Source organism: Nomascus leucogenys, chromosome 4, assembly GCF_006542625.1.
Source record: "Nomascus leucogenys isolate Asia chromosome 4, Asia_NLE_v1, whole genome shotgun sequence".
In the NCBI taxonomy this organism is placed as follows: Eukaryota; Metazoa; Chordata; class Mammalia; order Primates; family Hylobatidae; genus Nomascus; species Nomascus leucogenys.
The window spans coordinates 68692644-68702228 of NC_044384.1; the positions used below are offsets into that span (position 1 = coordinate 68692644).

The following is a 9585-nucleotide window of genomic DNA, read 5'->3' on the forward strand; positions in this document are numbered from 1 at the left end:
TGTTTATATATATAAAGTACTGTCTCTTACAGACAGCATATAGTTGAATTTTATTTATTTTTTATTTTTTGAGATGGAGTCTTGCTCTGTCACCCAAGCTGGAGTGCAGTAGCTCCATCTCGGCTCACTGCTGCCTCTGCCTCCTGGGTTCAAATGATTCTCCTGCCTCAGCCTCCCCAGAAGCTGGGATTACAGGCATGTGCCACCAATCCCAGGTAATTTTTGAATTTTTGGTAGAGACGCGATTTTGACACGTTGGCCAGGCTGGTCTCGGACTCCCAACCTCAGGTGATCTGCCCACTTCGGCCTCTCAAAATGCTGGGATTACAGGTGTAAGCCACCGTGAAGGGCCCTGAATCTTATTTTTTAATCCAATCTGAAAATCTTTGCCTTTGATTTAGGGTGTTTAGGCCATTTACATTTAAAGTAATTGCTGAAATGATTTTATTAACTCTATCATCTTGCCCTCTGTTTGGTATTTGACCCATGTTTCTTTATTCCTTTTTTCTTCTCTTCTGTCTTCCTTTGGTTTAACTGAATACTTTTTATGATTCTGTTTTACCTTCTTTGTTGGCTTATTAGCGATAATGCTTTGTTGTGGTATTTAAGTGATAAACTCTACATTTTTATTTATTTATTTATTTATTTATTGAGACAGGGTCTTACTTTGTCACCCAGGCTGGAGTGCAGTGGTGCTATCTGGGCTCACTGCAACCTCTGTCTCCCAGGCTCAAGCTATTCTCATGCCTCAGCCTCTTGAGTAGCTGGGATTACAGGCACCTACCACCATGCCCGGCTAATTTTTGTATTTTTAGTAAACATGAGGTTTCACCTTGTTGGCCAGGCTCAAACTCCTGACCTCAAGTGATCCACCTGCCTTAGCCTCCCAAAGTACTGGGATTATAGGCCTGAGTCACTGTGCCTGGCCAACTCTAAATTTTAGGGTTTATGGTATACATCTTATCTTATCACTATCTACCTTTAAGTAATATTATACTATTCATGTATAGTATTACAATAGTATACTTTCATTTCTTCCTTCTTAGGCTTTTTTTTTTTTTAACTCTGAACTTTTTATTGGCCTCCTGCTCCCCAAAGGGTACCCTGCTGCTGCTGGCTTAATGCCTCAGAACTTTGGTGTTGTTGGTCTCAGACACCACTTTGCCATCCACTATCTGGTGGTTGATGGTCTTTTGGATGGTTTGTGTGGAGTTGCTGCTGTCCAGGGCATCACAAAGATTGAAGTCCTCGCCATCTTCCAGCAGGCAGTGGTAGGTGGTGATCTCAGCCTCTAGCTTGCCCTTGATGTTCAGCAGGGCCTCCTACTCCTGGGCCTGGTGCTGTCCCTCTGCCCAGGTCTGTGCCAGCTCTGACTCCAGGTGCAGCAGGATCCCATTGAGCTGTTCCATCTGTAGGATGTAGCGGGCCTCCACCTCCCTCAGGCTGTTCTCCAAGCTGGCCTTCAGATTTCTCATGGAGTCTAGGTCAGTCTCCAAGGACTGGACTGTACGTCTCAGCTCCGTGAGTGTCATCTCAGCAGCTCCAACCTTGGCAGACTGCATGGTGACCACTGTGGTGCTCTCCTCAATCTGCTGAGACCAGGACTTGTCCAGCTCCTCTCGGTTCTTCCGAGCCGGCTTGTCATATTGAGCCCAGATGTCTGCCATGATCTTGGCGAAGTCCTGAGATTTGGAGGCATCTACTTCCACGGTCAACCCAGAGCTGGCAATCTCGGCTTGTAGGCCTTTTACTTCCTCTTCATGGTTCTTCTTCATGAAGAGCAGCTCCTCCTTGAGAGCCTTGATCTCTGTTTCCAGCTGCTAGTGTCATCGATGACCTTGTGGATGACATCCTATGGATGTCACTCTCCATAGACTGGCGCATGGCCAGCTCTTCTCATACTTGACTCTAAAGTCATCAGCAGCAAGATGGACATTGTCAATCTGCAGAATGATGCAGGCATTGTCCATGGTATTTGCAAAGATCTGAGCCCTCAGGTCCTCGATATTCTTGAAGTAATGGCTCCATCTCTTGACCTGGGGTCCCTTCTTCTCCAAGTGCTCCCGGATTTTGCTCTCCAGCCTCCGGTTCTCGATCTCCAGGCTCCTCATTCTGTCTAGGTAGTAGACCAGACAGTCGTTCAGGCTTTGCAAGTTCTCCTTCTCGTTCTGGATGCCTCCCATTCCTGCCAGACCCCCGGCCATCCCAGAGGCCAGGCCCCCGGACCCTATGCCACCCTGGAAGCTGGTGGAGCAGGACATGGAGATCCGGGACCAGAGCCCCCGGCACCTGCATAGACGCTGGTCGTGCCTGGACAGAGCCCAGAGACCGGTAGTTGGTGCAGACCGTGGAGCGAGTGGTGAAGCTCATGCTGTTCGGGGAGGAGGGCGAGAGGACAGGACTCAGGCTTTGCCGATGACCCCTTCTTAGTCTTAATGCTACTATTGTCAAACATTTTGTTTTTATATGTTATATATAATGCATTTTTAAATAGTCATTTATCTTTAAAATATATTTATATATTAAAATAATAACATATTATAAATTTACTCATTTAATGAGCCATACATGGTGCTCTTTATTCCTTTGTGTAGATCTGAATTTCTGCCTGTTATCAGGTTTTTTTTTTAAGTCAAAAGAACTTTTTATTATGGAAAATTTCAGAGTAGATAAAAGTAGAGAGAACAGTATAGTGAACCATGTATCTATTACCTACTTCCAGTGATTACCAACACTTTTGTACTTTTTATATTTTCGGCATGTGTATTTTTTATATATTAAAATAAATAGGAAAAAATTATGAAAATAAAATACCATGTGCCTAAGCCATACTGTAGAACTATAGAGATAAATCCTTGGGGTCTGAGCCCAGGAATCTGCATTTTAACAAACTTCTGCTCCAGTTGATATAATTTTACTTCTGCCTGAGGACTTTCTTTAATATTTCTTGTGTTGCATATGTGCTAGTGAAGATGTCTTTCAGCTTTTATGCATCTGAAAAGTCTTTATTTCATCCTTATTTTATAAAGGTAACTATCACTGTGTATAGAATTTTAGGTTAATCCATTTTTAACTTCAATTTGTTAAACATGTTACTCAACTTTCTTCTGGCTTGCATTGATTATCACAAATAATCTGCTGTTCTTATCTTTGTTGCTCTTTGTAGATATGTATTTTTTTTCCCTCTGGCTGTTTTTACCTTTTGCTCTTTATCTCTGGTTCTGATCAATTTTATTATGATGTGCATTGATGGAGAAACCCAAGGTCACAAAGGTTGAGTCTTTTATATTTTCTTCTAAGAGTTTTATAATTTTAATTCTTACATTTCGTTCTATGATATATTTTGAGTACATTTTTGTATATTATGTGAAGAAAGGTCTAATTTCATCCTTTTGCCTATGGATACGCAATTGTCTTAGCACCGTTTGTTGAAAAGACTATTCTTTCTCCCTTGTGGAAAATCAGTTGACTGTAAATAAGGGTTTATTTTTTGACTTTGAATTCTAATCCATTTATATATATATGTGTCTATCCCTATGCCAGTGCCACACTGTCTTAATTGTATCATTGTAGTAAGTTTTAAAATAAGGAAGTGAAATTCCTCCAAATTTGTTTTTTTATTCAAGATTGTTTTGGTTACTCTGGGGCACTTTAGATTTCCATAAGAATTTTATCACCTTGTCAATTTCTGCAACGAAGCCAGCTAGGATTTTAATAGAGATTATGTTGAATCTATAGATCAATTTTAAAATATATATTCTATCTTTTTATTTACTTTATATGAGAAGACATTGTCATCATATCTTCCTTTATTTCTTTAATCATGGTTTTCTTTAGTTTTTAAAATACATTTATAATGGCTGCTTTGAAATCAGTTAAATCTGTCACTGTGCCTTCTCAAAGATAATTTATGTTGTCTTCCTTTTTTTTTTTTTCTTATGTATGGTTTATACTTTACTGATTGTTGTTGTTTGGCAAGAGTTATAATTTTTGTTAAAAAAACAGATTTTAGATATTGTAGCAATTTTGCATACTGATTTTTCCCTTCCCTTCTTCCTTCCTAGGCTTGTTGCTATTTGCTTATTTATTTATTTAGTAAGTTGGCTGTACTATTTTAGTGAAGTCTATTTCCCTCATAGTATGAAGCTTCTGATGTCATTCTTCAGAGAACACAGACTTGGTCACATGCACAGTCACGCTGGGATGACAGTAGTTTAGCAGGGCACTTTTAACTACCTTTTTCCTTAATCTTTCTGTTAAGCTGTCTGCCTTTGTTTTGAGTCACAACCAGCTCTTAGGCTGTACTAATTACCAATTGAATTCTTTATTGTGTTCAGTAGTACCCTGTGGATTAATTGCTCCACTGGTTGATCCTATTAAATTCAGACACATTTGCAAGGATAGTTTATGAAGCCAGTCTTTGAGGTTTGTTCTGATTCTAGGAGGGTTCTTCTTAGCTATCTCTTTTTTTTTGAGACGGAGTCTCGCTCTGTTGCCCAGGCTGGAGTGCAGTGGCGCGATCTCGGCTCACTGCAGGCTCTGCCCCCCGGGGTTCACACAATTCTCCTGCCTCAGCCTCCCGCGTAGCTGGGACTACAGGCGCCCACCACCTTGCCTGGCTAATTTTTTTTTTTTTTGTATTTTTAGTAGAGACGGGGTTTCACCATGTTAGCCAGGATGGTCTCAATCTCCTGACCTCATGATCCACCTGCCTCGGCCTTCCAAAGTGCTGGGATTACAGGTGTGAGCCACCGCGCCCGGCCAGCTATCTCTTTTTCCAGTCCTCTCTGGTAGACTGGTCTATAATTTAGCTTGCTGCTCTCATGGAGCTACTGCTTCCTCTTAATTGCTTATCACCAAACTCTCCATTGTTTTTGAGAATGGTCTTAGGCTTGAACTCCCTGACACTGTGCTCCAAATAAAGTCAGTTTCTTTAGGGAGACTTTCAGAGTTATCTGTCCTTATGGCCTGACTCTCCCACTAGGAAAAGTCTCTGAGTACCTGCTTCAGACCTAAGGGTAGGGACAGTGGGCCACTTTTCTTGGAGTAGCATCCTTGCTTTATGAGTGGGTTGGTGGATATGGGTGGTAGGCTCTGGTCTTCTCACCTTCTCTCTCCCAACTTAAAACCACTACCATGTGAGCAAATGAGGGCCAGGACATTAAGGGGCCCAATATCAGATTGCCATGACTGTGGCAGCACCACCTTCTTATGAGCGAAGAAGTGATGAAAGAAGAGATCTTCTGACTTTTCGGGTGGATTAACCTATAATTTAGCCTCTGTAACAAAGAACATGGAGAAAGAGGATGAGAGATGCTGGCAAACTTTCTCTCCCAGAAAGATACCCTAGCCCTTGACTGGGAGCTTTGAGGAAAAGGAGCCTCATCTTTTTGGCCATGCCTACCTGGGGCCAGGCTTCCATCAGGCTGGGCTGATGGGAAGGGAGGGAACAGGTTATGCCCAAGTGCCACAGAGTCTTGCTGTCTGTAGTGAGATTAGGTAGATTTTCTTGAATGTTTGTTTGCTGTATGACTTAGGACAAGTATCAGAGACTTTCAGTGGTCATTGTTTTATGATTTTTACCAGTTTTGGTTGTTTTGTCAGGGGATGAATCCATGGAGTGGTGGCCTCATATCATCATTCTGAGTGTCATCTGACTGTTCATTTTTATGTACTTACTTATTTGAGACAGGGTCTCACTCTGTGACCCAGGCTGGAGTGCAGTGGCAATCATAGCTCACTGTAGCCTCAAATACCTGGGCTTAAGCTATCATCTCATCTCAGCCTCCTAAGTAGCTGGAACTATAGGCACATGCCACCATGCCTGGATTTAAAAAAATTTTTTGTGTGTGGAAATGGGATCTTGCTATGTTGCCCAGGCTGGTTTCAAGTTCCTGGCCTCTAGTGGTCCTCCCACCTCAGCCTCCCAAAGTGCTGGGATTATAAGCAGGAGCCACTGTGCCCAGCCTGTTCATATTTTAAAATTCTCTTGTTCCTCTGGGTTTCATTATTGATAATTCCTATTTTTATGTCTTCAAGTTCAGTAATCTTTTCTTATGTAATGTCTAGCTAGTCTTTATTTTATTATTTAAATGTGTTTTTATTAGCAGGACCAGCCAGGTAATTAATCTGCCTTTAATTCTGGCCGGTGAATTTTTCATATTGAACATTGCAGTTTTCATCTATAGAAGCTTGCTTTGAGTCTTTTTGATATTTTCCTTGTCTCTACTTACCTTTTGAACATATGTAATACAGTTTAGTGACTTGTCTTCTAATTTTAACACCTGTGTCAGTTATGGATCAAATTTAATTTGTTTTTCTCATTATAGGTTGTATTCTCAGGGATCTTGGCTTAACTGGTAATTTTTGATTGGATGCCAGACTTTATGAATTTTACGTGGTAGAGTGATGGACATTTTTATGTTTATATAAATATTTGTTCTAGAACACAATTATGTTACTTGTAAACAATTCGATCTTTTCAGGTCTTTCTTTTTGAATTAGTTCGGCAGGACTGATTAGCATTTAGTCTAATTATTCCCTTATATTATGTACCATCCCATTAAAAGGAAAACTTTAGGCAAATTAAATTGAACAGAGTTTAATTGAGCAAAGAATGATTCATGAATTGGGCATCCCCCAGAACCAGCAGCGCAACTCCAGGGCCACCATGTGGCCGGATAACATTTATGGACAGTAAAAGGGCAGTGACTTACAGAAAATGGCGGTGAAGCACAGAAACAGCTGGCTGGCGACAGTTTGGCACTTAGTTAAACATGGTTTCAACAGTTGGCTGCCTTTGAGTGGCCAAAATTCAGCTGCTATAATTGGCTGAGGCTTGACTACTTGTTACAGGAGTGCCTTACAATCTGGTCACATGTCCAGTTAGGTTACAATTCTCTGTGTATGGAAAAACATTTAGCCTGAACTTAAAATATGTAAGGAGGTAGCTTTAGGCTTAACTTAGTTTAACACTACTAATGTCAATGAACTATGAGGTTTTCTGGTCTGGCTGGTGGGAATAAGCCCTATTCCTTGCTCTGAGTGAGCACTGTAAACCTCCAATCCTTTCAAGTGGCTCTCTCCCTTGTCTCTGATGACTCCTATGCATGAATGTGCTGGTCAGTAGGTCCTCTGATGAATATGCAAGGATCCTCTGCAGATCTCCCAAGTCCTGTCTTTTCGGAGCTCTCTCTTCTCTGGTGCTGATTCCCATGAACTCTAGCTGCCTTGATCTCCCGACTCTCACCTCTGTCTCCGCAAGTCAGGGATCTACCAGGCTTTGCCTCTGTTCTCCACTCTGCACCACGGCCTGGAAACTGTCTCAGGGCCACAAGATGGGGCAGTAGCTTAGGGATCACTCATTGTCCTTCGTTGCCTAAATCCGTTTTGAAACTTTTTTTTTTTAAGTCTCATCTTTTGTTGTTGTTACTCTTTCAGGCAAGAACACAAATCTGGCCCGTTACTGCAGTAAATGGAACTACATTAGATCTACATGCTAGTAAGAAAGCAAAAAGCATAGTAAGATTATTTATGTATAAATAAGAAAAGCACTTAGACAAACACATTACTTCAAGATGTCAAAAACCAAGTGCAAATAGCTGCTCTGGATAAATTGTAACCTCTCCTGGTGGGCTGCATTTTCTGGAAAGATCCTCCCAGCTGAAGGAAGAAAAGGGATATAGGAATCACCTAAAACATTCAATAAGAACAGGCACAACTGTCTCAAACTTCCTTTTTATCTGTGGTGTGTCCTTCTCTCTCTCCCTCCTTCTCTCCTAAAATTACCGAATCTCGAACTGGCTTTCGGGCAACAAGGAAGACTAAAGTGTTTATGTTAGTAGCTGAGAATTTGGTTTTACTTCAAGCCTATCTCTTTAAGTAAAATAATACTATGAAAGCAAAACATACCAGTATTTCAAAATGTTTCTGTTTCAAAACCCAAACAACAGTCTTTGAATACTTAACTTTCATAATTCTGTTTTTACCAGATGCTGGAAAACATTGAAACCAAACCAATCCCCCAGAAATGTGTTTCTAACCACAACTCCGTGTAGGCAGACAGACAGAAGTTATGTCAGTTCCTGGAAAAGAAAGGCTTAGGCGCCACATTTAACCATTTCAGCTTCTTGGTTCGTTTGTTCTTGGTCTGTCTCTCTTCAGAGGTAGTGAAGGCCAGGTGTCAGACACGTCAGTCCTCTTTCTGCCTCGGTTTGAACTGGGCTTCTGGATTCTTACTGGCCTGCCCTGGGTTATCTTGGAGGCCTTTCTCTGGCTCCTAATCTCTTCTCAGCTGTGCCCAGGAAGAGTGGGCCTCCCTGGGTTCTTTCCATGTTGGCCTGACCCCAGCAGAGCCAGAGGCTTAGCTGCAATGTGCACTGTGATGTGGTGAAGCACTCCCTTTGTGTCCTATTTTGAGACTCCTCTCTCATGGTTCCCGGTTCTGGGTACCCTCTGCTCTAAATGTCCCACTCCAGGGGACTCCTTCTCTCTGCACAGTCCACATGCACTGCAGGAGATGCCCAGATCCAGCCTCTTCGTTTGCATGTGGCTACAACTGTGGTAGGTAAATCTCAGGAGTGGTGTCCTGGTCAGGTCCTGCAGCGGAGATAGGAGAGGCAGAGAAGGCCAGCCTGTAGACAGAAAGAACAGAAGTGAAAAAAGAAGAGGCCTTTGTACTTCTAAAGCAAGCCCCTTCCTGACACCCAGATGTTTCATCTCCTTGACATTAGGAGATATCATTGAAGCTGCTTGATAACTGTCTCCTCTCAGCTACCATTTTTTTCTGGCCTAATCTAGCTCTCCAGTTGGTTCCTATTACATGGCACAGTTATTATTTTTAAAAAATCAATTCTAATTGCTTGGGGGAATTTAATGATGTAATATTTTCTAGGTTTTGAAAGTTATCTGCTAGGCCGAGCGTGGTGGCTCACGCCTGTAATCCTAGCACTTTAGGAGGCTGAGGCGGGCGGATCACCTGAGGTCAGGAGTTCAAGACCAGCCTGACAAATATGGTGAAACCCTGTCTCTACTAAAAATACAAAAATAAGTCGGGCATGATGGTGTGTATCTGGAACCATAGCTACTTGTGAGGCTGAGGCTGAAGAATCACTTGAACCCGGGGGGGCGGATGTTGCAATGAGCCGAGATCGTGCCGCTGCACTCCAGCCTGGGTGACAGAACAAGACTTCGTTTCAAAAAAAAAAAAAAGTTATGTGCTAGAAAAGTGCTGTCCAATAAGAATGCAATGTGAGTCATATGTTACTTTAAATTATCTAGTAGCCACATTTGAAAAAGTAAAATTAAGCAGGTTAAACTCATCTTAATAATGTATTTTACTTAACCCAATATATCCAAGATGAGAAAAAAACATCTGGGCCTTCCAACTGTGTTCTATTATCAGTTCTTTTTTTAGAGATAGTTCTCACTCTGTCGCCCAGGCTGGGGTGCAGGGGCACAATCACGGCTCACTGTAGCCCCGACCTCCCAGGCTCAATCGATCCTCCCACCTCAGCCTCCTGAGTAGTCGGGACCACAGATGCCTGTCACTGTGCCTGGCTAGGTTTTTTTTTTTTTTTTGTAGTG

The 9585-nt window shown here is 42.1% G+C and overlaps 1 pseudogene across 1 annotated transcript; it reads right to left on the bottom strand.

The window, feature by feature from the left end:
- Window positions 1-1060: 1060 nt before the first annotated feature.
- LOC100602049 lies at window positions 1061-2261 on the bottom strand (annotated as a pseudogene). The gene has a single exon (XR_004029553.1). The product of XR_004029553.1 is annotated as a keratin, type I cytoskeletal 18 pseudogene (transcript).
- Window positions 2262-9585: the final 7324 nt, after the last annotated feature.